Raw genomic sequence first — 8068 nt, 5'->3', positions numbered from 1 at the left:
GGTGTCACGCATTCCGGGAATGCGTTACACACCTGTGGCGCATTCACGGAATGCGTTACACCCTTTAATGGCTTAAAAGGGGTGTAACGCATCACCGGAATGCGTTACAAGGCTTGTAACTTGTTCCTGTAATGCGTTACAGCCCGACTGTCCACATTAAATTTGATTTTCTGGGAGTTTCGTAACTCCATTTTGGGCGTGCAATATACCGTTGGATTCGTTTTTCCGAGACGGATCTAATGGAGTGATCAATTTTAGTTTATATAAAAGTTTTGAACTGTTTATATTCCATGAAGTGTTTTAAAGCTATTTTTGATCGTTTGAATTGATTTTAAATGCTTCTTGTGATACATAGAGATGTATATTGCTTGTTCTAATGTGCTAGATGATGTAACATGCCTACCTTGATGTTTATTCATGTTGATATATGTGATATATGCTTATTTTATCATACGATGATAGATTTAGGTTAACTCAAATGAACATAAGGCGTTTGTTAGACAACCTAGTATAGTGAAATTGTTACATAACCTTAATAAAAATATTATGAATACAATAATGAGATTCTTGTGTTTATGAAACACGTAATTGAATATGAATTTTCGATATGAGAGAAAGGATGATTCTGTCAACAACAGATTTCTATCTGTAAGAAAGGGTTATTAAGTGACGCCTCTTGACAATGCTCCACCCGATCTGGGAATCATCTGATTATTTATTATTGATTTGAAATATTTAATTTAAAAGGAAGAATCTCTTTATAATATGATTATGATTGTAACGTAATATAATCCCTCTAAAATTAAATAATATCAAGTAGTAATTGGCCAATGACACAACGGGCTTGTGTCGGTCATAGCCTTCCAACATGGTAGAAAGTAGTTCTTATTTTTGAATCATTGTCGTTTCGTGCCACAGCCGAGGGCTTTGATTTCGAAATAAGAAATACTTGTCTATTACATAGAGATGTGTACATTGAATAAGAATCTAAAGGTCGTTACGTGCCACAGCCGTGGGCCTTTGGGGACTGATTCAATTGTACGGAATGTTGGGTTAGACTTGACTTAGAATATTGAGTTTGTCGTGCCACAGCCGTGACTCAATTATTCAAGAGGCTAAAGTTTGATTAGGGAATAACATAAGATATAATTGACAAGAGGTGTCTGCCTATTGAACATTACATGGCGTTTCGTGCCACAGCCGGGGTTGTGTAATGGAATGTAGGATCCCTATTCCCACTAGCATTATGAATTCTTAATTTTTCATGTAGGGGGTTGAATAAATTAGGAAAACTAGTGGGAGCCACTTATGAATAAAGACCCGATTCATATAGTGTTATGAAATGAAATCGAATATTTGCTAAGTGTTGTTATGTGTTTATCATTTACAGATTTACTTTGTACGTTATGTCTTCTGCACTATCACTCAGGAGCATACTAGATGCTCACAAATTGACTGGTCCTAATTATGCTGACTGGCTTCCAAACTTGAGAATTGTTCTCAGGATTGAAAAGCTGGAATACGTGATTGACTCACCTAAGCCTACTGAACCTGCTAGTGATGCACATAATGATGAACATGCTGTGTATCGTAAGTGGATAGATGATGAAAATGTTGCTCAATGCATCATGCTAGCTTCCATGAACATTGAGCTACAGAAGCAACATGAGCATATGGATGCTCACACTATCCTCATGCATCTACAAGAGTTGTATGATGTGGAAGGTAGGACAGCTCGATATGAGATATCGAAGGAGCTGTTCGGTTGTAGGATGTCTGAGGGATCATTTGTGAATGACCATGTACTTAAGATGATCAATTTGATTGAACGTCTTGGACAACTTGGTTTTGCCATGGATGGGGAGCTGAGCCAAGACTTGGTCTTGCAATCGCTTCCTAGTTCGTTCTCGCAGTTTGTTGTGAACTTTCACATGAATAAGTTGGATGTCAGCCTGCCTGAACTCCACAACATGTTGAAGACTGCGGAATTGAATTTTCCCCCTAAGAAGAGTTCTGTTCTTCTAATTGGTGAAGGTTCCAATCCTAAGAAAAGGAAGAGGAACTCTTCCAAGAAGAAGAAAGTAGGTGAGAAAATGTCGGTTCTACCAAAAGCTGAAGACCCCAAGAGCAAAGTTGTTTGCTTTCACTGTAACAAGGTGGGGCACTGGAAGAGGAACTGCAAGGTTTACCTTGCAGAATTGAAGAAGAAGAAGGGTAGTGAGACTACCGTTTCTGATTCAGGTATGTTCATGATAGAAGTGAATATGTCATTAAATCAAATTTCTACTTGGGTATTAGATACCGCCTGTGGTTCTCATATCTGCAATTTGTTGCAGGGACCAAGGAGAAGTAGGACTCTTGAGGAAGAGGAGGTGATTCTAGTGATGGGAAATGGAGCAAGAGTTGCTGCTGAAGATGTAGAATCATTTCATTTATATATGCCTACGGGCAAGACTATTGTTTTAAATAATTGTTATTTTATTCCCTCGATTGTGAGGAATATTATTCCCATGTTAGACTTGGATGGATTTTCATTTATTATTGAGAATAATGAATGTTCTATTCTTAGAGATAATATTCTTTATGGACGTGGTACTTTAAATAATGGTCTGTATATATGTGACATAATTTACTTCAGATTGAACAAACTAATAAAAGAAATGGGATGATAAAAATCTCACTTTATAGTGGCACTTCAGTCTCCATTTAGTAGACATGGAGAGAGGACTGCAAATTTGCTATGAATGGTACACACAGATGTATGTGGACCAATGTCTAAGCTAGCCATGGGTGGATTTTCATACTTCATTACTTTCATAGATGATAGATCTAGATTCGGATATGTGTTTGATGAAACACAAGTCTGAGGCCTTTGAAAAGTTCAAAGAATATAAGTATGAAGTGGAGAAACAAACCAAATAGAGTATTATAATTCTTCGATTAGATCGAGGTGGTGAATACTTTAATGGAGTGTTTCTAGATTATCTCAAAGTAAATGGTATAGTCTCCCAGTGGACGCCTCCAGATTGGTATCTGAAAGGAGAAATCGAACTTTGTTAGACATAGTTCGGTCCATGATGAGCTATGCAAATCTTCCAGTATTCCTATGGGGTTATGCATTGGAAACCTCAGCATATTTACTAAATATGGTGCCTTCCAAATCAGTTCCTCAAACTCCGTATGAGATATGGAAAGAAAGGAAATCGAGTCTTAAACACGTTAAGATCTGGGGATGTCCAGCTTATGTCAAGTAAGTTGACCCAGATAAGCTGGAATCTCGATCCGTAAAATGTAGTTCTGTGGGATATCCTAAAGAGACTTTAGGGTATTACTTTTACACCGATCATCGGGTGTTTGTCTCCAGACATGCTACCTTCTTGGAAAAGGAGTTTATCCTTGAAGGAAACAGTGGGAGCAAAATTGAACTTTATGAAGTTCAAGAAGCACAAACTACTACGGATCAAGTGGAAACACCTGTTCCGACTGAACAACCTTTTGTGGAACAGCCCATTCATAGATCAGGGAGAGTGTCTCGCCAACTTGAGAGGTAATATGGCCTTGTCATTGAGAATGACAATGAGTTGTCGATCATTGATGATGACGACCCTGTGACCTATAATGAGGCTATGAGTAGTGTTGACTCAGAGAAATGGCAAAGTGCCATGAAATCTGGAATGGAATCTATGTATACGGTATACGAAAGAATGATTAGAGCAGATGGCCAGGTGGAGACCTTTAAGGCCAGGCTTGTGGCAAAAGGATTCAAACAAAGGCAATGGATTGACTTTGATGAAACCTTTTACCTATAGCCCTGTTATAATCAGTTCGGATTTTGCTTGTGATTGCTGCTTACTACGACTATGAGATCTGGCAAATAGCCAGATGGTTTTTTTTCCAAGAGAAATGAAAACCTAGTGTGTAAGATACTGCGAACCATATATGGTTTAAAGCAAGCTTCTCGAAAGATGGAACATTCGTTTTGATGAGACAATCAAAGAGTTTGATTTTATCGAAAACGAAGATGAACCATGCGTCTACAAAAGGGTTAGTGGGAGCGCGGTAACATTTCTTGTATTGTATTGAATTAGAGTAGACACACATAACAACATAGCAGACCCACTCACAAACCTACTTTATGAAAGTCACTTTGATCGTCATAAAGACAAGATGGGTATTAGATACCAGAGTGATTGGCTTTAGTACAAGTGGGAGATTGAAAGGAATATGTCCTAAGTCCAATCATGTATTAGGATTTAGGAATAACTCTTTATGTAATCTGTTTTGATTTCATTGATTTGAATAAAAGACTTGTTTTGTTTTTATTACGGGCTCTATCTATTTAAGTGTTTAAATAAGATATACCATAGTTTAGAGTAAAACTTTTTATGGATTATGATGAGATCATAATAGTGAGACCTAAAAAGATGATAACTCTAAACTTAAATAGTTCCTGGTCATAGGATTACTAACTGGTAATTAATAATCCGCAAAGATCGATACATACTATGCTTGCTTCATTATGAAGGATGTCTGTTCTCATAGACATTTGTGTGGTGACACTATAGCTAGTATGTAGGTGCTTATTATAGAATAAGTTCACTGAACATGACTCGCCCAGCTGAACAACTGATGGAGTTCACTCACGTGTCAGCAGTTGTTCGCTTAGTGATAGTTGTACAAGTATCCTTAGACTTGAGGTCATCATAGTCATCTTGTGTACACTGAACTATGCTTTAGTTTAGTTCTTAGTCTCCAGGGTCAATTATTAGGGCTCTTCTGGGTATAGGAATTTGTACACGAAGATAGTGTATGATCAATAAAGGATCTACCCCTTCCAGTGAAGGAAGCGAATGTTCAAGGCTGATCCACTTATGCTAGTTCAGGAATCTCTGGCCAGAGTGAATGAAATTAGAAAGGAGTTTCTAATTTGCATAGAACTACGCATAGTAAATGGTAAGCAAGTGATTAAATTAGATAGGCTTGACACGAGATCCATGCCTTGTATTTAATTGGGACATTGTAGGGTAGAAGGAGTTTATTGTACGGTAACTATTCACTGAATAGGTTCTTGATATTCTAAGCAGTGAATTCATATTATCCGGATAGTCGCGATATGCTGAGAAGTATCCCTCACGATGTAGAATAAATGTGATTAATTAATTAATCATATTTAATAAATTAGAGAATTTATATAAATAATGATAAAATAGTTTTATTATTATTTATTTCTACTACCGGCTTAATATTGAACCTACAGGTTCACACCATAAAAAGAGAATGATTTAATGGTGGAGGAATTAATTAATAATGGCTAATAATTATTTATTTATGAAATAAATAATTAATTGGCAAATTTAATAATTGATTAAATGAGATTTAATTGATTATAAATTAATTAAGAAAAGTTCTTAATATTATTAATTAAAGGATTTAATTTTTGGAAATTAAATCAATAGAGAGAATTATTTCTAAAGTGTTTAGAAAAAGGATTAATAATTAAAAGGTATTTTAATTATTAATAAGAATAATAAAGGGGATAATAATAATAATATTTATGGGAAAATTTCAGCTGAAAATTTTGCCTATAAATACACTATTATAGACCCTAATTTTAGTCTAACCACAAAAACCCAAAAAGTTTGGAAAATCCAATTCTCTCCACCTCCTTCCTCCTCCTTAACATCATTTTCTTGGTGGATACCGGTGGAGTGCTTCACACTTGAGGAACAACTGCTAAGGATCTCTGATCGTTGTCTCCGAATTATTTTTAAAGGTTAGATTCGATCCCTCAAATTTTTATTCACGATTTATATGCTTTTATTTGGATTTTGTATGTGTAAAAGTATTTTGCCATGATTCCGCTGCGTTAAAAATCCAACAAGAAGGACTAGCAGTCTTAGACCTATCATGCTTCTTATTATTCACATGCTGACGAGGAGTAGTCTTATCACTAGAAACATGCTTATTATTAAAATAAGCATACATCAAATTAAAAGCACAAGACATACAATTAGCAACACCACATGCTTTATGAGAGTGATTAACAGCAGACAATTTATGCAAGGTAGACATGGCATTTTTGTTATCCAACTCATGTATGTCTAAGTTAGTCTCAGTTGCTTTCACAACTTTGACTGGAACTTTTGACACACTTGACTCGAAAACAACCTTCTCATTAGCATGATCTTCAGCACGTATTTCTTCTTGAATAACAGAAGAGGTCGCATCAAATGGTTCAGCAATTGATGCTTTATAGAGGGGTTCATCAACACCCTTAAGCACATGTGGTACTTCCCTACCTTTAGCATATACATGAGGAGGGGAGTTTATGCCTAATTTTCCAATAGCAGCATTGTAATCATAACCTATTCCAGATGTTTGATTAACAACTTGCTTACTGTAGAACTCTTTAGCCTTCGAACAAGAATTGAAGTAGGCTCTAACCTTAGTCTCAAGACCGGTGATCTTGTCTTTGAGAATAGTTTTGAGTTGTCTATAACAGTTAACTCTATTCTCTAGAAAAGATACTTGTTCTTTTAACTTGTCTTGATTAATGTGCACAAGTCTTAATTCATTGACCTCTTTCTCAAGGTCTTTGATCTGTTGACTTAACATTTCATTATCACGACGAGCACAATCTAAGTTACCTCCTAGATGATAAACTAATTCAGCATCAATATATTTTACCTCTTTTCTTGACGATGAAGCTTTTCCATCAATAGCCATAAGAGCAAGATTCCCTTCTTCTTCATCTTCACTATCAGTATCGTCCCAGCTTCTTCCCTTTGCCAGATAAGCCCTTTCAGGGTTACTCTTCTGATTTGAATCATAAGAGTTCTTCCTTACTTGCTTTGGCTTCCTACATTATGTGGCAAAGTGTCCCAACTCATTACAGTTATAGCATCTAATGGTGCTCCGATCAACCATCCCTGTTTTATATCCACCACTGCTGGTGTTAGAGGATGAAGATCCACCTGTCTGGAATCTATTGTAGTTGGACTTGTACTTGAACTTGGGATTTCTCTTGAATCTGACATTGGAGAATCTCTTGACAATTTGGGCCATTGACTCATCTTCCAATTGCTCCAGCTCTTCCAAGGAATAAAAATCATCACTGGATTGATTTGTAGTAGGAGGATTATATTCTGCTACTAACACATTTTCCTCAGCCTTGGAAAACTGTACCATTCTCTCTAACTGTTGAGATTATTGTTGTTGTTGACCTTCAGCTACAAGAACAGTAGATGTGCTGACCATTCTATCTTTCCCGTAGACTTCCTTCTGCTGAATCTGCTCCAACTCATAGGTTTTTAACACACCATAGAGTCTATCCAAAGAAATCTCACTTAGATCTCTAGCTTCTCTTATGGCAGTGATTCTATGTTCAAGATGAGTTGGCAGTGTTAAAAGGAACTTTTTGTTGACCTCCCTGATTGAATAATATTTTCCATTTATGTTCAGGTTGTTGATCAACGCATTATACCTCTCAAACACTTCAGTAATTCCTTCTCCTGGATTGGATTTAAAATGTTCATACTCAGAGGTTAGGATCTCCAACTTGTTCTCCCTAACTTCCTCTGTACCTTCATTAATCACCTCAATAGTTTCCCACATGTGTTTGAAATTTTTACAGTTCATCACATGTCTGTTCATCAAGGGATCAAGGGAATCAATTAATATTAATTGAAGGCTGGCATCCAAGGAGGCTTCTTCTTTTTCAGCAGGAGAAAAATCCTCAGGCTCTTTTGGATAGGTTCTAGCTTTGGTAATCACAACATCATCTACTATCACCTCTGGTTCAATAACCATTGGAGTTGTTGGACCCTTCTTTAACAAGTTCAGATATTTGGGATTTGCAACTTGTAAAAACAAGAGCATCTTCTTCTTCCACATGATATAATTTTCTTTATCAAATAGTGGAATTTTAACGGTTCCAACTTTTTGTGAAGTCATTATGAATTTTTGAATAAATAAAAATTCAAGGAGTTGAAAAATCACAAAAGTCTAGGATCTTGATTTGTTCGTTAATCAGATGGCTCTGATACCAATTATTAGGTCCCAATGTGTT

This window comes from Apium graveolens, chromosome 6, assembly GCF_009905375.1.
Source record: "Apium graveolens cultivar Ventura chromosome 6, ASM990537v1, whole genome shotgun sequence".
Lineage (NCBI taxonomy): Eukaryota > Viridiplantae > Streptophyta > Magnoliopsida > Apiales > Apiaceae > Apium > Apium graveolens.
Note: the sequence above shows the minus strand (reverse complement) of the source record.